The 25,346-nt window shown below is 41.6% G+C and overlaps 1 protein-coding gene across 3 annotated transcripts in view; it reads right to left on the bottom strand.

The window, feature by feature from the left end:
- GPRIN3 (GPRIN family member 3) overlaps window positions 1–6,167 on the bottom strand; it is a 36,135-nt gene extending 29,968 nt beyond the window's left edge. Inside the window, exons 1-2 of one of the 3 annotated variants that reach the window (XM_069855659.1) lie at window positions 5,968–6,167; window positions 2,831–2,912 (exon numbers count right to left, since the gene is read on the bottom strand). The gene's annotated coding sequence lies outside the window, so the exon portion shown is untranslated. Of the gene's footprint in view, window positions 1–2,830; window positions 3,047–5,967 lie in introns of those variants that run through there. The other 2 variants (XM_069855661.1, XM_069855660.1) reach the window with 2 other exon arrangements.
- Between the last annotated feature and the right edge of the window lie 19,179 nt (window positions 6,168–25,346).

The raw sequence follows: 25,346 nt of genomic DNA, 5'->3' as shown, positions 1-25,346 counted from the left end.
TAAGTCGAGTATTTTCATCTCCAAAGCTAGACAGTGATACAACTTAGCTCAGAAAATGAATTGTCATAATTTGCTAAGTGATACAACCTCTAGGTATCTGTTAGATAGAGATAATAACGGCAAATATATAAAGACGCTAATAATACAGATAGTAATAGTTTAACAAAGTACTGGGGTGTCAGTTTTTGTCCCCCTTGCTTAACCCATTCTTGTCCTTCTAAGAGAATTACTTTAAGAGGGGAGAAAGCAGGCAAGAAAGCAAGCCAACTCAACTGTGACTACCACATTTTATTAATGTATAATAAATACACTAAAATGAACAGTAAAAGTAATGGGTATTGCTAACAGTGACAACCACAGATAAAACAGAAATAGCCTCTTGTTTCTGGATCATTCAAAAAAATAACAGGATCTCCCTCAATGTCTCGTTGATAGCGGCTGTAGTACCAGCTTCCTTACCTGCCACCAAGTTTTGTAACACAGTATCACAGAGTTAGAAATGGTGGAGCCAAAAGAAGAATTCAATCTGTTCTCTAAGGACGTGCCTGCAGCACCCAGATATAAACTTTTACAGCTGTTCATTGCCATATTTGTGACTGTTGGCATTTCTTCCTTCCACTTAATTATTTTCCCCAAGCACACGCGTCCAATGCTCACAAAGGACAAATTGGGGCATTATTAAGCCGGCTCCTAGTCGCTACTAGTTCGGACTCTACCTTTCCCTTTGCCTTTCTCCAACACACACCACAAGTGTTGGCATTGTGTCTTTTCCTTATTTACTCAGCAGCATGCTGACACCTCTGCCCTATTGGGTTTGCTGCCAACTCACAAATGCAAACTATTAGCCATGGACTCCAAGAAGCAAATCACTCAACTTTAATAAGTAACTGATCATCTGTGATTAAAAATTTAATCAGTACAAGTCTTTGTTTCTATAGAACTGTTACTGAGTTCAAAGTCCGTGTATGTAATAGAACAGATAGGTGTAGCCCTTTTCTTTTTTTTACTATTTGCAAGAATAAACTGTACTCAGATAGGCTCTCAAAGGCTTTTCCTATTGGAAGGTAGTTTAATTTCATTCACAACATATCCAGAACTTGCTTTCTCCCAGTAAATATTATCAATCATTGTTTTATTCTGGCTCTTAAAAAGGTGATGTTTACCTAAAGGATCCAATGCATAAGAACAAATATAGCATCCGTTTAGACATTTTGTCACACAGTATTGACACTTATAGTTAGGGCATCCAGTTGTATCCAAGGTTAATACAGAAATAACTTTTGACTTTTTTTACAACTTTTTGACTTCTGTTACATTTCAAATCTTCCATAATATAAAAGTACCACCATAGTAAGTATCAAAGTACTCCCAGTAACAACACAGCTAATTTTAAAGACTTTTGCCCAAATAGGACCAGTTCCTTACTGTGTAGGGCAGGTATGAAAGTTTTATCAGCTATGAAGTCATTACATGCCATTAGATAATATCAGCTCTTAATCCAAGATTGCTCTTAAATCCACAAAGGCAACAGATTTAGCCTATATCCCACCTCTGCCTTTACTGTGAGGTTATAAGTTAAGAATTATGTGCTGCTAGAAGCACAGTCATACAAATTACAAAATTACACTCTGACTGTAGCTGTAAGACTACGTGCAGCTTGTTTTCACTCCTACAACAGTGATAATTGCACAAACAAACTGGAGGCAAGATGTTGTTCTTCATATAATCATGTTCTCCTTAGCGGCAACTGCATCTGATGAAGGGGATTTATGTTGTTAAAAATAAAGGTGGCACTAACAGTTGTAGGACCCAAATTTGACAAATTTTATTACTCCCAACCTATTTTGCTAATGAAATCCATCTAACTCTAACCCAGTACTTGCTGGACAGACTTCAGCTGACATTAAGCTTGAGACTCAAAAAGACTGTCTTCTATCTGTCCTGGCCTTGTAGGATTAATTAACAGCCACTGTTCTTAATGTTAGGGTGACCCAGGATATTCATCATTACTCAAGTGTGTACAAGTTTTGGGGCCAGTTGCCCTATAGAAATGTATTCATGTTCCTCTGATTGCAAAATAACTTGAAGATGCAACCTTGAGAATGGAAAGCATATGTTGGAAAAACTCAGAGAAACTAGCCTGATTAGTCTGGAGGACAGAAGCTGAGTTTGAATGGATCAGAGGAAAGATACTTCCCATGCAATAAAATTTTGAAATCTAATGTTGGAGGGTTATAGAATTATATAAGCAATTGATAAACAATTCCTAAGATGATGACACCATCCTGTAGAAAATTCACCACAATTCTAGAGCTCATAGTGTTACCCTATTCGATCAGATGTGATATGTAAGCTCAATAATGATTTTCAGATCTTCTAAGGGTACCTCATTCATCTGTCACACTTTATACTTTTCAGACAACTAGGTCATTCTAAAGGCTGAAACCTGCCATCTTCATTCATGCAAACAAACCTTACTCACAAGGATTGTCATCTCACATCATGGGATGGTCTGCACATACAGACCTTTTTGGATCTTTCTTACATCACCCTCCATTAGAGCACGTTAAGGTCTTAAACAGTTTAAGTTGAGGTGGTTAGCACCACTCCACCAAACCTCCCCAAAACCCCCACACCAAATCCAAAAAAGCCAACCAAAGAAAAAACCCACCACCACCAGAAAAAGCCTACTTCAAAGAACTTTGTTATAATATTTTGTATGATCTCCCACAGCAGGTTCCTTCAGACTACTCGATCTCATCCTTTCAGTCCCCTTTGAGTTACTACATGCCACTGGAAAACTTGACAACATCCTGTTAAAAACACTCACCTCTGGTCCATACTCTCAGACGCTGTGCTTTCTGAAGACAGCTATAAATCCAGGCTTAAGTAGACTTCGGTGTAGGTAAACTCTGCAAAATTCAAGTTAAAGATTTGCAACATAATGACAATATATGCATCAGCCTAGATGTCCTATCCAGCAGTGGGATTTTGTGGGAACATTCTACAGAGAACAAGGCCTGGATGCTGTGAGATTGTTTAATACTGAACAACTCTAACAAGGCCTTGAAACAGAGAGCTGAAAGATAAACAGGGGCCAGCTGGGAGGAATGCAGCAGCTAGTTCAGTGGGAACAAGTACCAGCTGAAAGAAAAACAATTAAAGAGAACTATCAACATAGTTAATTTTAGTGTCACTTGGTTTCTTAGCATGTGCAGTAGTTTAGCCAATAATATGTTAGTAATAGCTTTATGGACAGTTACCTTTAACCAATAATACACTGTAGATACCCTCGTGGGCACCCAGTTATGTAACCGAAAAGGGTTTATAAAGAAACAGCAAAGCTCAATAAAGTGAACACTTGCTGATCACATTGATCTCTGCATTTTGATTCCATGCTCCCGTCAACAGGATTTACAGTTCTGTAAGACAGAAAAGCAAATCTCTTTCTCTCTTACCAACACTTAGAGGCACAGCTGAATGAAAGCTGTTATGAAACCACTTCACTGTAATGGGCACTTTCAGTTTGTATCTTGCTCAGTATAACTTCTCCCCCAGTAAACTTTAAATAACTTTAAGGTCATCTGGAGCAATTGTTACCAAGAAGAAAGACTGTTTTAGCACAAAAGTCCCAGGAAAAAACTCAGCTGACTTCTGGAAAGAGAAACTCCAGAGCTCTATTGTCATTCCTGAGATGCAGTCTCCTTGGAAGTGATGCGATAGGAGGAGGGAGGGGAGAGCAATCTGTTTAATACAGGCAGATCCACAGTTACGCATGTAGGAAGATTTAATTTAAATGCCCCTTACAGGACAGGTCATCTGAGAAAACCCTGGCTCGCAAAGAAACGCAGGGATCACTGCACACAATGAACAGAAGTTCCCACCATGAAATCGTGGGAAAGGAAAGATCTTCCCCTTGGGTGAATAGACAGGGGAATACTGAGCATGAGGGTATTATCTCCACACGTGACATTAACGCAAGCTTCCCTGGAATCAACTGTGCAGTGCTGGTGGCCAGCAAGGACAACAGTGGGGGCTCAGAGAAAAGCAACTGAACTGTTCCTCCTTAGAAACATCTACATTCCAGTGAGAGACCAAAGGAGCTCAGCCTATTTATCTCATCAGAGACAACGTTAAGTGGCTACTTAATTACTGCCCTTAAACACTTGATCAGAGAGAGACGATCTGAAACTAGATAGTTATTCAATCTGACAGACAAAGACATTACAGGATCCAGTGGATAGAAGATGAAGTCAGGAAGGTTCAAAGTGGAAAAGAGATGCCAGTGCTTAACAATGAGATTAACAATTAAAGCCAATTATCCAGGAATGCAGTAAATACCCCATCGCTGCAAGTCATTAAATCAAGACTGTTTGAAGAGGCTGGTGGGCCAGACCTCGGACTCGCTGGGGAATAGTCTATGCTTTATAGGATGGAAGAGGTTAGACTATGGGATCATAATAATTCCTTATGACTCTAATAAATCCACCAGCAGCATTCTTACCTTCTCCTGAGAGGAAAAGAAGGATGAAGGAAAAAAGCATTAATGAAGCCAAGGCCTGTACAGGGCACAAAAAGTAGGCTGATCCATAGACAACACAAATCACAGACTGGCAGCTGGCAAGATCACCCACAGGTTTGTCACTGACTTCAGCAGAAGGAAGAAAAGGATGCTTAGGGATTTGTGCCAACCCTAACACTCCAAGCTAAGCCGCTCAACGCACCTCTAGCGAATGGGCGAGCATCGCCAGGCGAGCTGTCAAGGCATGCTGTCACTTGACCCCAATGCCCCAGCTCTCAATCTGAGTGGACCACCCTTTCCCTCTCAACCCAGCACCCCAAAGAGTACAGTTCTGGGAGCCCTGGGTTTCGTGGACACCGCTACAGCCACATGCTTGTGTCTGATAGCTTTGACCCAGGGAGCATCTGGGAGCCTGGGCGATACCCTTTCACCCTGAACCCCACGCTGGGGAGGCAGAAAGCAGGGGGCAGGGGCTGCACCCCACGGTGGTGGCCACCTCAGCAACTTCTGCTGCAACACAGCGGGCAGCACCACTGCTGTGGCCCCTGCAACACGCATCCCCCCTGCTCAATGCAGCGGGGTGTTGGAGGCACCTTATCATCATTATTATACATACACATGTATTTATATACATACATAAATATATACATATCTATATCTATATTTATATACATATGTATTTATAGATATATATAAATATATATGCATTTATATTCATATATAAATATACATACATACACACACGCACACATATATATATACACATACATATATATATATATTCTTCACGATGAGGGTGGTGAGGCAGTGGAACAGGTTACCCAAGGAAGTTGTGGATGGAGGTGTTCAAGGCCAGGTTGGATGGGGCCCTGAGCAGCCTGGTCAGGTGGGAGGTGTCCCTGCCCATGGCAGGGAGGTTGGAACTGGATGGGCATTAACGTGCCTTCCAACCCAAACCATTTTCTGATTCTATATATTACACACACATATATATATTATAATAATGATAATGTGCCCCCCACATTATTATTATACATATATAATACATATATATAGAGTATACATTTATATGTATAATAATAATAAGGGTGTGTGTGTGCGTGTATATATATATATATATTTAAAGTTCTGTGTGCTGGCGGACACGCAGGAACCAAACCCGCTTCCAGAGAGCTCAGAAATGAGCAGAGAGGATCAGCGAGGCCCCCTCGGAGCTCACTCAGCCCGGTTGCCCTCGAGGGGACCACTCTGCGGGGCATCTCCTGCCGCGGACACCGGCACAGCTCGGCTCGGCACCGCATCCCCGCACCGGGAACGGCATCCCCGCACCTGGCACGGCTCCGCCTGCATCCCCGCGGCCAGCATCCCCGGGCACCTGTCCTCGCAGGGCCCCCGCTCCCCTCCCGCACCGACAGACCCCGCGGGGATGCTCACCCGCCCCTTACCTGCTCGGCGGCGCCCGGCCGCCGCGGGCAGGAATGACCTTGCGGAGAAATTCATCATCCGGGCAGGAAAACAAGCCCTTCCTCGGGGTGTGCGGCGGCGGGAGGAGGAGGAGGAGAAGTGGGGCGGGCGGAGGAAAAAGAAGGAGGGCTTGGCTGGGGTGGCCCTCCCGGCCGCGGGGGGCGGGCGATTGGTGCCGGGATGCTTTTCCAGCTCACGCGAGCCGCGTCTCAGCCGTCTCCTGGCTCTGCGAGCCGCCCCTCGCCGGCTCCTGCAACGAAACTGCGCGCTGAAGCTGCTTCCCGGCAGAAGGGCTGGAGCTGCGCATCCCAAACCCGCTAATTCCAAGCCCCTTCGCCAGCCGTGCGTGTGGCAGCCGGGGGAGCGCGCCTGCAGGAGCTGTCGGAAAACTCCCCGCTTGCCTGCGGAGTTTGTAGGGATTTGTAGGATGTGGCATTGCGGTGTATGCAAATGCCGATCAGCCCCCGTCACGCTTTCGACTTGTATTGGGGTTTTTGACAGGCAAATTTGGCTTTCTGCATGGAGCATTGCCTGCAGCGAGCCGTCACAACCCTCCTCCCACCTCCCAAAAAACGCCCACCAACCCTAAACCAACCATAGATCCAAGCAAAAATATCAGCAGCAAAAGATGCTTTGGGTTAGAATGGTAGAATCATAGAATAACGAGGTTGGAAGAGACCCACTGGATCACCGAGTCCAACCATTCCTATCAAACACTAAACCATGCTCACAACTGCCTGGCAATCTTTGACCTGAACTAGGTTTATTCCCACCAGTGTGGAATTTTATCTCCCTCTGCTGCAGCCACAGGAAATGGTTCAGCAGAGCCTGAGAGATTCGAGCCAAGTGTAGGTTTTCAGCCAGGAAGGTTGTAACTCTTCCACCTTCTTTTAAGCATAAAAGGGAGCAGGATTTCCAAAACTACAGGATGAGCTGTGAGAACTCTGTTGCAATATGGAAAAGACTGGGGGGGAAGAACAACTGACTAGAGGACCTAAGGAAATATTTTTTATCTGTAATCATCATAAATATCAATGAATCATATTCCCTTGATCCATATGAATGGACCCATAATTTACTTGCTGCTCTGCAAAACACACTGAGGCTCATTTATTGATCCTAAATGTTTTTGACTCATGGGTTAAGTGATCATGAAAAACATCTTGCATTTCCTACTGTGGCATATGTAATTTGGCCCTCAACAGTGGCCAGTAAGTTCAGCACATATTTATGTAATAGCCATTCGTGAATGTGGCTTATTTAATCATGGGAAATTTAATAGGTATTTTCAACATTTACCAACAATAACCACTTTTCACATGCCAAAACTAAACTGGCAGTACTCTTAAAAGCCTGAACATCCCAAACACAAAGGAACCTCACTGGAGTGGAGGAGAGTGGAAAGAGCATTAGGCTTTATCAGGAAAGGGACAAAATTTACAACACTAGAGCAGCCAGGGGTTCCTGGTAGCATTTATTTACTTTGTTCTCTTTATAAGCCCACTACATTTTTTTGGTGCTCTGGAGGGCTGTACAGAGCCAGGTCCTCACCCTGGTCACGTCTGAGTCAGAATTATGAGGTCAAATTAGCAAACAGAATCAGTGACCTATTTTTAAAGAAACGTTTTCAAACTTCCTAGAATTAATCCTGCTGCAACTAACATTACCACAGTGAGGCTTCCCTTTTTTTTTGTTAAAGAAGAAGTAAGGCTGGATGATGCAATTTCCTTTTGTCAGCAATTGTGCTTTTATGAAGAGGTAGCTATAGGCACTTAGACTTTGCTGCTACAAGGACTTCACAGGACCTCAGGGGCCACTCAGCAGTGTAGTTTTCCTAAGCCTTCTAAACATAAGATGCCTTATTGGGATTCTTAAGAAAGACCCATTCTGTTAATAATATTGCCCTTTAGATACTAAAAGCACTGTTTTGGCACCCAGTTAACGGAATTAATTCTGCAAGATGGCCAAGCTTCTTGTGTCCCCTAATGTAGTTTTAAATCCCACTGTCATCTTTTCCTTTCTGCATCTTTCTCCCCATGTTCGAGTTACTGAAAAACGTTAATGCTGCTCTCTTAGTCAGAAACCTTCCTGGCCCAGGAAGAAATAACACATTACAGGAAGGTGAGAATCGGGCTTGTCTCCAGGCAGCCCTTGTTTGCCTATGAAACCATTTGCAAAGTGAGGAATTTTAGCTGTTTTGGTATATATGGCTAATACTTTCCTCTTCTTTGGAAACTACTTTGAGATTAATTGAAGTGGAAACATGGAACAATTTTCAAAGGCATCCAAGAGAGTTAGTTGACCATCCAGCCTTGAAAGTCACAGCAACAATAATCATATACATACAGCTGGAAAGGCTGGGAAGCCTTTATATGGGCTATTGTACACTTCCTATTTTAGGGTTGTGAAGCACCTTCAGAAAAAGTGGAGGAATCAGTCCCAGCACCTGCCAGAAAGGAGCAACTGTAATTTTGAGGTGTAAACAAGCGGGCTTGGGACCTTTGTTTGCTCCAAGCACCTCCGTGCACGTGCACTTCAAACCCAGTGCCTGAATGTTTTCCTGCTGAGTTCAGATAAACATCTCCTTCTGTCTGTATTGAGAATACCCATGCTGCTCTCAGCAGTCATGGCTTGGCTGAATACTGGTCCTACTTATCATCTGATGGACAAGGAAATCCAAGAGGAAGAAATGCAGTAATATGACTGAATTACAACTAATAATCTCTTCTCCATGCCTGGTAAGGTATGGATGCTTTTGCTTCCAAATGCAATAATGACGTAGGAAAGCTGAGAAGAGGCATCAGAGAGACTCAGATCATTGTAGGAATTGGTTAAGGTAATGAAGTGCACACATGTCCTCAGGGCATGGCCACTTCATTTATGAATTCTTCTTATGTACATGGTTTTTTCCCTACATCCTTTTCTCTTCCCTGAACCACAGCCTACCATGGAACAGTTTCATTTGGTACATTATCCAATACTGATATTTATATACACTGAGGCCAGCACAGATAGTTGCTTAGCTTTAAGCACTGCACTTAGCGCTTTCTAAAGTCAACAGACTGCGCTTAAAATTAAATGTGTGCATAGATCTCAATAATAACAAGAATAATAAAGAATTAAACCTTTTAAACTTGCTAGTATTGACCAGGGTGAAAGCATGAATTTAACTGTAGAGGGATTATCTTTTGAAATGTATTAGGGCAGAGCTCAGGACAGCAGGAGCCCGGGTTTTCTCAGAGCTGCCAGAATACAATTAATCATCAGAAATTACAACCTCACTTCCACGGCGCCTTTGAAGACTCTTTTAGAATGTATTAAGACCTCATATTTAAAGTATTTCACCATCTGGCTAAAAGAAAGTTCTTTACTGTAACTGAAAACATAGAGCTGATGACTTTTTAAATTGAGAAATGGTACAACTTGTTGAGAAGAGGTGTAGTTGGCCTAAACTGTTGCAGTTTCTTTTACTTCAGTAGGGATACAGAGGTTTACATTGGTGTGGATTAGGCTTGTTGTTTATTGCACTGCTTCTACCTTATTTCTCAATATATTTACAGTTTTGATGAAATGGATACCAAATTTAAATTCTGGAGAAGCCTTTTTTTTAATGCAACGTCTTTCACATCTTCTTTAGCAAAAGGAGTTATGAATAATTCAAAAAGTAATTAAAAGCAAAACTTTTCCCAGACAAAACTCTAGCTGAATATTAAGCTGAAGAGAGCAATGAAGAGCAAACTTGTGAATGCAATCATTTAACATTTATAGTTTTGTGAAGGCACATACACCTTTGCTCCTCATTAATGCAAAAAAAAAAAAAAGTGAATGAGTAGATAAACACATTCACATTCATTTTGGACTGGGTACTGAGACAAAAAAGGTATGAGTCTGCTGGTATGATGCCTGCAGTCAGCAGCTGTGCCATTAGTATCATTAGAAATGAACGTATTGAAGAAGAAAACCATATACAAAGTGACATGATGCGTGTGTTTTGTGATTGTGTACTTCCCGTACAACCAGCAGATCAGAGCACGTATTCATACCACATGTTACACAGCATCTCCCTCTTCCTTTACCTCTCACATACCTAAAGGCCTGTACTGGGCATCTCACAAATGGATGCACTGTTCAGCCACAGTAATAACAGTCCTGGATCATTAGACTGGGACTAATAACATTGTTTATGGCTAGAAAGAATAGGTCCTATGGGTTATATTTCCTTTAAGAATGTTTCCCTTAAATATTATGGTATTTTTAAAAACAAAAGGCATATAAAGAAAATTGCATGGAACAAATCATATGTTATTGTGAGTGAACTAGGTATTTGAGCTGGTTTCCTGTTTCATGGTGCTTCTAAAATGCTATGAATCCATATGCTAATTGGTGTACCTCAAGCAGCTATGTCAAATTTCAGCTGAAAATATGTAATTACAGAATCATAGAATCATAAAGCGCTCTGAAAACATCTTTGGCCTTACCATGAACCTCTTGATAGTTTTTGCTTCTGACTGTGCCGTAAAGGTCTTCATGGGGAACTTTGACCACGTTAATGTATACAGGAGGGACAACACAGCAGGGCATAGGTAATCCTGGAGGTTCTTGGAGTGCATCAACTTCTTCACCCAAATGAGAGAGGAGCCAACAAGGAGAAGTGCTTGTTGGACCTCATACTCACCAACAAAGAGAGGCTTACTGAGAATGTGAAGGTGAAAGGCAGCCCTGGCTGTAGTGACAATGAGATGTTGGAATTTGGAATTCTGAAGGGAGGAGGGTAAAAAGCAAGCTTACAGCCCTAGACTTCAGGAGAGCAGAGTTTGGCATCTTCAGTGGTCTAGGTGGTAGAGTAAAGCCTGGAAGGAAGAAGGGCCCAAGAAAAATGGTTAATATTCAGGCAGCACCTCCTTCAGACTTGAGAGCAGTCCATCCCAAAAATGAGGGGATTAGGCAAAGTGCCAGTAGGCCTGCATGGATGAACAAGTAGCTCCCGGCCAAACAGACACAAATAGGAAGCATTCAGAGGGAGGAAGCGAGACCAAGTAACCTGAGAGGAATACAGATACATTGTAAGAGCATCCAGGGAGACGTTAAGAAAGCTAAAGCCCAGCCGGAGTTGAATCTGGCTAGAAATGTCAAAGACAGCAAGAAGAGCTTCTCAGGTGCATAGATAACAAAAAGGAGACTAGGGAAAATGTGGGCCTATTGCTGAATGAGATGAGGGACCTGATTACACAGGGCACGGAAAAGGCTGCAAGAATGCCTTATTCATCTCAGTCTTTACTAACAACAAAATTGTCCTTCAGAAATCCCAGTTCCCAGAGACCAGGGCAATACTAGAGCAGGGAAAACGTAACACTGATGGGTGAGGATAAGGTTAGAGAATACTTAGGCAGACTTAACATACACAGGTCTGTGGGCCGTAATGGAATGAACCACTACTGCTAGGGGAGCTAGCTGATGTCACAGCAAGGCCACTCTCAGTTATCTTCAAATGCTCATGGCAACTGGAAGAAGAACCTGAAGACTAGAGGAGAACGAGTGTCACTCCTGTCTTCAAGAAGGAGAGGAAGAAGGGCCAAGACCAGGAAGCCTCAGCTCAGTCTTTGGGAGGTGATGAAGCAGCTAATCCTGGAAACTGTTTTCAGGTGCATGAAGGGTCAGAAAGTCATCAGGAGTGGCCATCATGGCTTCACCAAGAGGAAGTTGTGCTTGACCAACTTAATAAACAAAAGTTTATTACCATAAAAATGGTGTATTAACAATAATGGCTTGGTACATGAGGAGAGAACAGTGATTATTGTCTACCTAGAAGTTCAGGAAGGCTTTTGAGGCTGACTCCACTAAGATCCTCATAGAAAAGCCAATGAAGTATGAGTTGGATGAGCAGACAGTGAGTTGCATTGAATAGTGGCTTAACAGCCACGTCAAGAGGTTGATGATCAATGGCAGGAAGTTTAGGTATTGGCTAGTCACTAGTGGTGTACCCCAGGGGTGAATACTGGGTTAATACTGTTTAACATTCTCATTCATGATCTGGGTGATAGTGCAGAGTGCACCCTCAGCAACTTTGCTGGTGACACAGGTCTGGTAGGAATGGCTGATACACCAGGGCTGTGGAGCTATCCAGAGGGACCTGGATGAGATGGAGAAATGGGCTGACATGAACCTGAAGCATTTTAGCAAGGGGATGTGCAAAACTCTGTGCCTGGGAGGAATAACCCCAGGCACTGGTACAGGCTGGGGCTGGCCATCTGGAAGGCAGCTTTGCTGTGAGGGAGACCAGGCACTGGCATAGTTGCCCAGAGAGACTGTGGAGTCTCCATCCTTGCAGATATTCCAAAGCCATCTGGATGTGGTCCTGGGCAGCCTGCCTTAGGTGGCCCTGCTTGAGCAGGGGAGGTTGGACCAGAGAACTTCCAGAGGTCCCTTCCAGTCTCTAGAAGTCTGTGATTTTGTGATTCCTTTGGTATAATGGGAACCTTTGGTCAATGTGTTATGACACTTAGGTTTTCACTCTTAGTGTGAAAGCACATTTTAGTGTGATTAATTTCACATTCTTATACTTCCATTTAACACATATTCGATATATGCATTATTGCAATTCTAAATGTAAAACAGACCACAAAAAATAACCTTCTCCCTTCTCAACAAATTAAAACAAACCATTTGATGAGTCAGTAATTTATACTGTTTACCTCCTTCTATGTCAACAAAACCGAGATCTGGAACAACACATAATCATAATGATTATAGGCATAATGAGCTGATTTATTACGTACTCACCACATGGTATTCTGGTGCATATTCAACTGTAATGATGTCAAATAAATGACTGGAAAACCTATCTGCTCAGACAACCACTGCCTACTGTGAACAATAAATTAAGCTAATGTGGTTTCAGACACATGGGGTCTCCAGATTCAAGCCCTGTCTCTACTTAAATTGTATTGACAGCATATATCAAAAGCCTTTAACATTTTCTGAATTTCATGAAAAAAGAAAATGAGCCAGGGATACTTTTAATGAGTGGTTGTTAAATGTAAATTAAATACTCTCCCAATTCAGGTCTGTCATATGGGACCACTCTACAGCTTGTGCGTTTGCACTAAGTTTAAGAAACTCTTTGTTCTGTATGTGGGCCTAATTCTGCCTACTTTCTTGGCTGTGTAAACTGTTATTCCAGAGGGGAAAATCCCTTGGCAGGGCTACGGCAACTATTTTCATACTTTCACATTTTTTTGCACAAGGTGGCAACTTCCCCTCATGCTACCAAAAGAATCATTCCCTCAACAACTACCATGGCTGTTCACAGCTCACAGTTGCCTTCCCTAGAATATAGATTTTTATGCTGATTCATACAACAGGCAAGATGAAAAGCAGATGTAATAGGTACTTGTAAGGCGAGTAGATAAATGATGGAGTATAAGTACCATGAACAGTAAAGAGTGGAAATGAAAAGTACTAAAGAGAAGCAGAAGCTCTTGATTAAACATAAAGAATATAATAAACTCAAGAATAACTATGTATACCCTAGGTCAGTCTAGAACCAAATGCCCAAAAAGGAAAAAATCTGGAATTAAATCACCTGTTAATATGATCTCTAAACATATCAGTACTGCATTGAAACAGAAAGCCTTACATTCCTTCCAGGGAGCTGATAAAATAAAAAAATCAAGTTTTTCTCTTTCTTGCATATACTTGCCAATTTGCACCAGAATCCTCCTGGCTTATGGTCTTAAGTATCCATGATGCAACTGTGCCTTTTGAAGTAACATTGCTGGTTATCACCTTTAAATTTGCCAGTGCACCCATTATTCTTGAACTCTATATTAAAAAATCTTATTTACTTTCTCTTGGACATTCTTCATGTTGTTGTATCTGTCATCATAATCTACCTGTCAGTCATCTATCTATTACGTTGTTTTATCTAAATAAAGAATCAAAATTTTTCCAGGTTTTTCGCCTTTCCCTGCATCTATTACATGTTGTGCCCAGCCACAGGTCTACTAACATTGCTGGTGTCAGAAACAGGTAGTAACAGCTCTATTTATCTGAATAAATGTGCTGAGTGTAGCTGTTTCTAGAAGGTGAGCTCTATCTTTTCAAAAAGCTTGTTTTGCTTATTTTTTTCTCTTTTTCTTACTGCAGGAGTAACTGTCTCCACCTGATGTAATCAACTGATTTTACAGTTTCTTAGTTTAAAGTAGGTCAGGCCAAGTCTTCTGTTTCTCAGGATTATTTTCTGTTTAAGCTTTTTGTATTTTGTAAGCATGATATAAACATCTCAGTCCATTCACACTGGACGTTGTTATCTGCAGACTCAGCCAGCCCTGTTTAGAGGCTGGCCAAATGGCCACTCTCTACTTTCCCAGTGTGCTCCTGCAGAACAGGGTTCACCGTGGAACTCACACTGGTTTAGTTTCACTTGAATGGACAAGGCTTGCTTTGGAGTTTCTCCCTCCTGCTCTGTCCTAGTAACTCTTATAGCTAGGCCGATTTTCCACTGTTCCTTGGTTACTGCCCCTTTTGAAGTCCTTCCTTGCTACAGGGACCATCCAAACCCTGTCACTAACACCTAAGACATGATTCATTCAAGCCAGGACTGAACTGATACACTTGGGATATGCGGAGGGCACATTCTATATGATTTCAGCATTTTCATGAACTGCAAGCCTATGGAAAATATGTTGAGATGAACTTTATGCAGAACAGACCATCACCGTTTTCCATGCAAGTTCAATCAAAAAACATGTCCATTTTGGCTGTTAGTGAATTTCTTTAGGTGTATCAGCATGGTTACCATAAGGTATTTTGCCTGCATGTTCTTCTTTAAAGATGTTTTTTCCTCTGGAGTCTGGTACACACCCCCAGAACATGAGCTAGTCAAAGCTCAGTTATTTACATGTAGATTTGGAAGATATATGTCTCGTGGCTGCAAAGCAAGAAGACATTTTCTTGTAATTCCTATGGAAATGCATAGGTAACAAAAATTGTCTTTGAATTCAACAGAACTAACACTGAAATTTCTAGGTGATTTCTTACTGGTTTCAGTGGACAATGAAAAAGAATTATATAAGTCACAGATAGCAGATGAAAAAGTGTTTTATTGTTCTTTTAAAGTCAATATCCTTTCTAACAATTTCAGAAGAGTTTCATCTTGGTTTTGAGCTAAAAAATCTTCAGAGTCTTGTTAACAAAGAAAAAGGGACAGGGAGGATAGCTGAAAGTAATTCTAATAATTTTATGTTATCTTGCCTAGTGATAACATATTTAACTGGTGTTCAGCATGGAACAAAAAGGTACTTTTTGCATCTACATCTAATGGAAATTTAATGTCACATTGCTTTATGACAGGAGCTTTGATTAAGTAGCAGCATTCTGAACTGATGATCTGTGAGTTTAACTCAGCTCTAGAAGGCTGTTATTTTAAAAACCACCAATACTTGTTGTTTCTTCTTCTCAGTATATTTCTCTAGAATTCACTGTCCAGAAGATAAATTTACAGGTATACATTACAAGTATTTACTACCACACGTTCTTGGCTTTGACCACACTTGCTAGTCTTCTTGCCACGCAGAGCTAAGGATACCTCATGCTCAGTGTTATTTCAGGACGTGCAATCTTTGTTGTCTACGAATGTGTTGGATATGTAGCATTAGGAATGAGTGAATGAATGAATGATTGTGCATTTGGATCAATTTGGAAAGCTAAAGTGCAATTCAACACTCTGCCTTCCTACACTTCCTAGTACCGTGACTAAGTGAAATGTAGCTGCGACATTTGACATGTGCTGTGGAATTTTTCCTTTCCACGAATGTTGAGCTTAAATACTGCTGTGACAAGATTGGAGGAACAACAAAAAATGAGAAAGCAATATTCTCTCCAATATTCAAGGTGTGTCAAAATATTCAAGACAAGTCAAAAGGAAATGCTCAGAGGAGCCTTTCCCTTTTATTCCACGTCTACATTACAAAACATCCCACTTCCATAGGCCAAATTGAGTAACTTTTTCTCTGCCAATTCTCTCCCAACCCATCATTTGCCTGCCTGAACCCCATAACTTCTTCTGTCCTTTCCATCTGGAACTGGTAGAATATGAGGCATATACTAGGGAAGATGTTCTAATCTCTTCTTTTAAAGACAGCATTGAAGCTTTTCTCCACACATATTAATCTTCTTACCTGGCTGTGAATGCAAATGCACTTTACAGCATAGCTTGCCAGATATATCTGTTGGAAGAATCAGAAAATCTGTCTCCTTCAGATAGCAGAGGTAAGACAATTTTCTTGCTGAAGGTCAGTTGAGCATTTCAAGAATATTTTGGGTAAGAGTACAAGAAGAAAGAACATTTCGCCATTGGCTCCATGAAATAAAGTCAGGGACAATATCTAACCAAATGACTTCAGTTTTTTCACCCATGGTGTAACAGTAACAAATATTAATTCTTATGGTGTACCTGATCAAAAAACCTACCATGTGTGGATTTTGTTATATTGATCCCAGGAAATTTTGAAGAGATCAGTCAGGAAAGATTCTTGCAATTATGCTTAGGTACTAATAGTGGTGAAAGCTCCCAAAATTCCAGAAAGAGATGATGTTTTACAGAATACATGGTCTAGAATACACAACAAGCCTGGATATGCCTTTCATTTACTCTTTTAAAATTCTTAATTACCATTCTTCATACTTGAATACTTAGTAGTACTACATGTAGCTAAAGAGTGTTAAGATCAAAATTATGTGTGCAGCCAAGGGAATTAAACAGCACTTCCTGACAACATCAACAACCCTGAACCCCCATCACATTAAGAGCAAAACCAAACCAAAACTATCCCCTCACCACCCCCTGCCCCCGCCAAAACCCCCAAACTGCCCAAAACTGTAAAATAGAAACAAATTACCTAGATGGCTATCTGAGAAGCTGAAGGCATCACTACAGTCTACTAATTAGTCACCAGAACATTCCCAATCGGTATAGAAATGTGAATATTTTGGAGAACTCTGAATCTCTCGTGCATTTGGGTACGAACCTTTCCTAGGATCAAGTGCTTTGGGAAAGAATTTTTTTTTTTTTTACAAATATGAGAAAGATAGAAATTGTCCAGTGCTTGGGGCACTGGATTCTGACATTATTTTATATCCTTTTAAGCAGGAGCAGAGCCCTCCTTCATGACTTAGTCAAACCTTTAGGACTTTAGTTCTCTTTACGTTACAGGACAGCTGCAAAAAGAAATCCATAAGCACAGGGCAGATGCTCAAGAATGATAGAACTGGGAGCTATTGGGAGCAAAGGAGATAGGTCTCTGTAAAACAGGGCTACTGGGGTTTCCAAAATTTTTTTCTTCTTTGCCAGGCTTTTAGTAGAGTAGGACATACCCGAGTACTATGATCATCAGACGTGACAGAGGGGACTCAGTCTAGGTTTGCCTTTTCAGAGCTGGTATTGTTTGAAACAGCAAGAGGCAGAAAAATCAGTGGTAGCCATATTATCGGTCAACTGTTTATAAAACCTGCAGGTCTGATATTTGGGAGTAGAAGCTACCTGAAACCTGCTTCATATACAAAATGGTATCAATTTTTTTAATGAGTAGGAGGATTTGACAGATTCTCTTGGGCTTTGACAGACATAGGAGAAGCCAGTCAGTCTCATGCATCTCTGTCCCACCACAGGAACTTGGTTTTCCCCATTCTCCCTGTGAAAGACTGACTGATCTCTGCACCTGTGAAGCTTCTTTATACAGCTTTCTCTGAAAATGGTCATAAAGAACTAGTTTCTACTGTTTCCCAGGAAACAGAAATGGTAAAGGCAGAGTCCTACAAGAGTGGCATGGTTTGGTTTTGTATACTGAGAAAATCTTTGTGAGATTCGTAAACAACAGCCTTGTTGGCAGTCTTATGCCCTGGCGCTTTGCAAAGGGAAGTAATTCATTTGCCTGCCCAGGCAGCAGAACAAGCATGGCAAGATCTTTTCTGCTGTACTCTGAAGAATTAGGCTCCAAGTATCAAGGGATTCATATTGACATCATATTCCCTTGTCAAATAGCACAAAACTGTTTTACAGCTGTCAAAACTTTCTAGGCAGCCCAGTGGCTTTCCCCTAACCCAGTTGCCAATTCCTCCCAGTCTCCTACCTCTAAGATGGCAGAAAAATCCTCTCTCTACTCTAAACCCACTATTAAACACATGAACAGGTCTTGCCCTTGTAAGTCTCCACCAGATCACATTTTCCTATAGTCACATTGGGAATGACCTGAGAGCCCATATGATGGCACCTTTCACCCTCCCGTCCTTTCCCTACTTCTGCTAAATGCTTATGAGTCAGCTGCTGCTTTTTCTCTGCCCTTTTGGCATCCTGATGGGATGACTCCAAAATTGGAGGCCTGGAACTAGTCCTGCCTTCCTGCTCCTTATCAGGTTCAGCTGGTGTGACACCCTAGATGTCGTCACTGAATAGGATGCCAAAGTAGTGAGAGAATAAGGCAAATAAACTTCCTCTTTCCTCTACTGCTTCCACATCATAGATGAAAAATTGCAAAGCTCTCAGCTGTTATGGTCAATGTTTTCTGTGGTTATACACACAGGATATGTGTGTGTATATAAATATATATATATATGTATATACACACACACACATAACCTTTTAGGCTATGATTTAACATGCGTAACTCCTAAGGCTGTGTGACTGGCTGCTTCAAAGGAGCCACACCTCCTCATTTTTTTTAAGTGCTTAGTCCCCCAGATATAACCATGTTGGATTTAATTGAGAGAATTATACTCAATTTGCCTGCCAGCGTGCTCTGAGCTGATGTCTTGATCAAAGTGAGGCCAACTGGTAATACTGTAAGAAGCAGTCATTATTAGTAAACTGAAATCAATGAACCCCTAGCAATTTATAATGGACAAGAATCTGCCTTTAGTGACAGAGAAAGCCTAAAAGCTGATCTAAATGATCTGGTGATACACGACAATCCTCAGCAGTCATAAAGCTGTCATAGTGGGCTGAAGCTGAAACCTCTAGGTTAAGTGGGCATTCCGGGGAGTCATAGAGTAGTATTGCCAGCTGCAGTGGCCCCTGGTTGCTGCAGAAATCTCCAAGAGATAAAGCAGATGCGTGCAACTTCAAATAGTCATGAAACTGCCCCATCTTTTGTGGGGTATCGAGACCTGTGAGGTACAGAGGAACAAGGTAATGACAGGAACCAGACGGAATGTTGTGCTTCATGGAAGCCCAGCAAGAAAAAAATACTTGTGAGTTTTCGAAACAACTGTAAATTTTGACTTTCTCTTGGTGTTGCCTTTTTGGAATACACAGAGAAAACATGTTTCTTACTTCCAGCAAAATGGTGTATTTTTATGTCACTGGGATAACAAACATTTTAAATTTATAGGGGTATCTTTATATCAACACTTTGCCTAAGTACAAATCACTTTTACTCATTACAGGGGGAAAAAAACCATAAATATGACTTGACATTCTTATCACCTATTCAGTTTCCAGCTAAAGGATTTACTGCATTGCTCTCTGGGAAACATTCTTGTAGTTAAGGGACTCCTATAGAAAACCTCAGCTGTGAGGCAATCTTTTGTATGTGAGAGATGTAGGTAAAACTAAAGTAATCTCCATAAATCTACAGTATATTAACTGCCAGATTGCAGAGGATGGATTGGACTCTGTTATTGTTCACCTGACTTTGACACAACTACCATGCAATGCATATTCTCCACAGAATATCATGATATTTGAGAGGCTTCTGGCCATGTAAATTTACTAGAGAATGGTTTAACATTAAAACCAGAATCTTTTAAGGTAGTGAATTCTTTGCTTAGATAATATTTTCAGTGTAATTGAACTATAGGTTTGTATTTGGTAAGTGTTATTTGCAGCTGTAGTCATTACAGTTTTACTCTAATTCCTTTTAGTTTGCATTTATATGCAGACGTACACTGCTCCCAGGAGATTTTAATACCCTGTCTCAGGAGTGACCGCAGAATTTTTATGCTGGGATGTCCCCAGTTATCTAAGAGTATGTGGTTACTTCACATTATTCCTGCTCTTCTTTGGAAGGAGTCACATTGCTCATTGGAAAAGCAGCCTATGAGTCCTCTTCAGCACAGGAAATCTGGTTGTGACAAGCCTGGATTGGACTAACAGGCACACAGGAAGCAGCCTGTAACAGGTAGCATACAGCCATTTCAACAATACAGTCAGTAGTAAAGCCTCATGCTTTGCAGGTTTTCTGGAAGAAACTCTGCCTTATGTAACTACTTTTGAACCTTTAACACAGACAAAGATAAACAGTAAATTTAGTAATTATTTGAGACAGCCTTGGTAAGTCTTTTTCAGGAAGTCTTAACAGCATTAATTTCCACTAAGGTGAATATTTATACTAACGGCAGTAGGATTATCTCCCTGTACACATTATAATCACCTATTATGCATATACATAGAAAGAATACACACAGTCAGGAGGAAAAAATCTGTTGATCTTAGCTGAATACCAGTATGTACTAGTCACACGTGGAGAAAATCTACTCCTGTATTTGTTCATCTGATTCAATTCTTTCCTTTTTTTGAGCAAACTGAGTTCTTTGCCCTAGAATAAATGGCAGGCTGCTGGGAGATTTTCTAAGTGAGTCATCATTGAGAGACTGAACGTTAACTTATTCCTCCAACCTGTCCTTTACAACAGGAATTGCCATCCCCAGGTCTGAGGGAGGTAAGTATGCAATGCTTAAAGCCATCTTTATTGTGTAACACTCTGAAGCCTCAAGTGTTCATGGTGACATTTCTCTGTATTGACTTCATCTTGCACATAGTAACCTGCAGCACAGGAATGGAACAGACAGATGGGGAGGTGAAAAAATAAAGAAGTTAATTCCTGCATTATTTGCACAAGGAAAAGTCACAAGTCCATTTATGAATTCCTTGCGAACATTTGTTGGAACTTCATGCTGGATCATGCTAAGAGCCCTTGTGAAATGTGACTCTTTTCTGTTAGTCATAACAAGTCTGTTGCATGAACTTCTTAATTTGTTCCTGTCAGACATAGATATGCATTTGTCTGTGCTAGTTTTAATGTAGGAAGAGTGACTATCTTGCTTTTCTTTGAATTTGGTTCCTGTCTTGAGTGCTGAGGTTTTTCTCACTCTTTCCTGGATCTTTTTTTCTCCTCCTACATTGATTCTCTGCATTTACTTCTACTTATGCCAGTTACCTGTGTGTGAAGCAGATACTGAATTTATCATCATTGCAGAATTCTTCTGAGGAAGTCTTTGGTTGTTAAGGTCACAGTTCAATCTATGCCTTTTGCAGAAGATCTTCCTCCCAGGATGCCATATCTGGTTTTGAACTTAGAGTCCATTGCTATTCCTTCCTTTCTCAGCCTAGTATAACTTTATCTCAATGTACACTGATCAGATGATTTTGACAAGCCTTGTGACCTACAAGCAAGCATCATTGTCACAGAAAGATGATGCTGACAAGGACTTCTACTTTGCCTGCTTTCTCAGTAGCAAGGCCTTCTGAAGCATCTCAAGCAACACACAAGCAGAGAACATCCTGTACTTTCCCTTAGCCACTAGTGACTCTTCAGCATCGCTGACAGTAAGCTTGTGCACATCCACCGCTAGCTAAGTAATTCAATGGCTGCTGAGGGATATGTTGGAAAAATTCAATTAGTCTTCTAGAAAGTGTATATTAATGAAGTGTGTCTATTTATGAAACTGCTTTAACAGGCAGCAGGAGAGTTGTTGAGAACTCCACCAAGGGCAATGGGTGCAATTTACACTGCTAAGAGAGGATATCACTCACAACTAGAAGAATAAATTGGATATCACCAATGTACTGAACGGCTCTTGAAATGTGGTGGAATATAAGGAAAAGTAATATCTCAATAGCATTAAAGAATCCATCAAAGAGTTTAAGGCTTTTTTTTTTTAAGAACTGCAACTAAAGCTTGATGCCATTGTGCTCTCACTCTGGCTTAATGGTTGTCAATGCTTCTGTGATCTGTGTCATTGCTAAGAAGGGACTCGGGTCCCTGAGCACAGTCAGAGGTTTTTAGTATAATTTACTTATGTTAAGAGAAAAGTGAACTGAAGAAAAAAAGATATTTACCAGGATGGATGAGAAGAGGCTATAAAAATGAAAGCAGTATTCTCCCCTGTGTTCATTTGTATTGCATAACTGCATGGATTAATCACACCATATCCAGGGGCAGTCCCCTCCACATCACAGATACGAGCCACTGCAGTAGCAGGGCACAGGGGAATTTGCGCTGTGTGTGCTTGCCCATTTGTCCTGTGCTGCTGAATGACCTTCATTAAGGGGCACCACAGTGCTGATGAGGACTTTAGGGTCACTGGGATAAGAAGGGTCTTGACGTATGTACCCTTTACCCTTGTGTACGTGCAACTGGGTCAAGTCAGTACAACCCAGCTGGGCTTCCTAAGCAAGGCCAGCCTCCCTCATAAAGACTTGTTTTTTCCCTCAGATTGGGGGGCTTCTCCCTCAGGATGTTCATAGCCCCCATAAACAGTATTTTGCTCTCCACAACTAGGAGACTAGGTGCCTTCTCCCTGTTTGGTCATGCCTCTCACAGGCAGCAGGTGTTTTCCGGGTGGACCAAATATTCCTGCCCTTCTAGGTCTGGGTGCACCACTGCATCTTGTGCAGAGATGTGAAAATACTAATCCTGTTGCAGGGTACTGAGGCAGGTCTGCAACCCAGAGTGACCCAGACACCCGGTTTTGCAGCCATTCTAATTCGTATACGTCAGTTCTGAGGATGTTGTTCTGCTTGTTTCTGATTTATAACATTTGGATCTGGTTTTCTGCTGGGTTAAGGCAGGGTCAGGAGCAGGTCCTGGGGCTATACTCAAGCAGTGCCTTAAGTCACGCTGTAACTGGGTTTTTAAAGAAAATGGCACAGATGACCTAAGTTCAGTCAAAGTGACTGCAAAGAATTCGGCACCTTTAACACTACAAACTGAGACTAAAAAAACTACTTAAAAACCTTAGCACATCACCCTCTGAAAAACAAAACAATCATTAGTAATCGTTGAATGGTTTGGGTTGGAAGGGGCCATAAAGATCATCCAGTTCCAACTTCCCTACCATGGGCAGGGACATCTCCCACGAGACCAGGCTGCTCAAGGCCCCATCCAACCTGGCCTTGAACACTTCCAGGGAAGGGGCATCCAAAACTTCTCTGGGCAACCTGTGCCAGTGCCTCAGTACCTTGGTACTGAAGAAATTCCTCCTTATGTCTAATCTAAATCTTCACCCTTCCAATTTCAAGCCATTCCTTCTTGTCCTGTCATTCCAGGCCCTTGTAAAATGTCCCTCCCCAGCTATCTTGTAGCCCCCTTCAGGCCACTGTAAGGTCTCCTTAGAGTCTTCTTTTCTCCAGGCTGAACAACCCCAACTCTCTCAACCTGCAGTCATAGCAGAGGTGCTCCAACGCTGTGATCATCTTTGCGTCCCTCCTCTGACCCCTTCCAGCAGTTCCACGTCCTTCTTATGTTGGGGATTACAGATTTTTTTGGTTAAGAAAACATCATATCTGCATGAGGGTGAGTAAGGTGGAAATATTTACCTGGGCAGTTCTGTCAGATATTCTCTTGCGTGTGCTAAGTCTCGATGTGCCATCTTTGACTTACTGACTCTTCAAAAGTTAAAGAGAATGGAGAATTGAGTGGAAACAAATGAGTTAATTTCAAGTCTCTTATACAAAAGAAATGCAGTGTGTTTGTAGAGTAATCAACATGTCATTTTTCCATAGAGGTCAGCAGCGTGTGGATTTTTTGTCTTGCACTGCATGTGCTGTTTACTGACTCGTTTTAATCATGTTTCCACAGAGGATAGCAATATTCTTGCTTTCTACAGCCACTGAGCTCAAACTTAGCTCAATCTCCCCCAGGACTTTTTCCTGCAGGAGCAAGAACAGCCATTTTGGCTGAGGGAATTCAACAGGGAAAAAAAGTCAGTTACCTAAGACAATTTTCTCCCTTTATATGGATTTTCTGATCCTCATGCAACCCAGAGGGCTCATACAGTACAGGGCATGTAGCTGAACTATGTTTTTTTTTCCTGGAGAACTAATGTTGATCTAGCAAAGTTGAAGCTCATGTGGAATTCAAGGGGCACTTTCATGTAACCTGCTGGACTGGAACATTGTGCCTTCATCTATGTTTCATGATTTTATCAGTGCAGCTAACACTCTCCCAAGCAGTTCCTGGGCGTGGTTGGCTGCCAGGTAGGATGTTCCAGGTCCATGCTCAAAAGAACTTTGGCTACAATCATCCCATTGTGAAGTATACATGAATTTACGAAATTCCATGGAGCTTGCTATGTAACATGTGGATTCATCAATCGTCAGAGGGGGCACAGACACAGTCTTTGCTTGGGGGTTGCCAGAAGGGTGTGCAGGAGTGTGAATTTCCGGGCACTTCACACTAGACGCAATCCTGCTTGCCACCTCCCCTCCCAGTTGCACACTCCTGCCTCCCCCCAGACCAACATAAATACTCTCTTGCCTTCATTGTGAGCTGAAGCAGGCAACACCTATCACTCCTCAAGTTATTAATTTTATCTATACCAACTCTCCAAACTATCTTACCACAAGTGCATAGGGACCCCCCACCCCCTGAAATGGGAAAGAAGAGTAAAATCTCCAGATCATAGACTTGTCCTAGGCTCTTGTGGAACTGTACCTAAGTCACAGATTAGGTCCTAGTGCTTCTCTGCCACTTCTCTTTTCAACACTGATATGAAAACCAATTGTTTCTCAGTTCTGCTTCAGAAACAAGAAGTGGGCCTTTCAGTTTCTAGAAATAAATGTTTTCTTACAACAAGACATCATATTCCAGGGTACAATTCAAAAGGAAAGGTAGCTTTTTCAAAGTTGGAAAGATTAAAGAAATACTTTCATGGGTCTTACGCATAGTGGTTACTATTGAAGCAAGGTACTTGGGAACATATAAAACCCAGTGGCCCTAGAAAAACAGGTTATATTGAAAAGGCTGAGTGGTCCCATACAAGAGAAGAACTTGTCATAGAGACTTTAAACTCATTAGGCACTCATTGTTCCTTTTTCCATATCTGCACATTTGCACAAGGCTTTACCAACAAAACTTCATTCTCTGTTGCCACATAGAAAATGTGGCAATACGTCACTGAGCAGCTGAACAGGCAAAGTGAAATTTCCTACAGTGGAAGTCAGGCAGATGGCTTCAGGGCTCTGCCTGCTTTTCTTTGGATTGTCACTGAAAGGACAGCAAAAGCTTTTCCAGCTGAGAATTTCAAGTGGGTCTAGCATCCCTGCAGGACAACGTGATAGCTTGAACATAACATTCAAATTTTA

The sequence above is a fragment of the Phaenicophaeus curvirostris genome, chromosome 4 (genome assembly GCF_032191515.1).
Source record: "Phaenicophaeus curvirostris isolate KB17595 chromosome 4, BPBGC_Pcur_1.0, whole genome shotgun sequence".
Taxonomy (NCBI): domain Eukaryota; kingdom Metazoa; phylum Chordata; class Aves; order Cuculiformes; family Cuculidae; genus Phaenicophaeus; species Phaenicophaeus curvirostris.
Note: the sequence above shows the minus strand (reverse complement) of the source record. Positions and strands in the feature narration are given on the sequence as shown.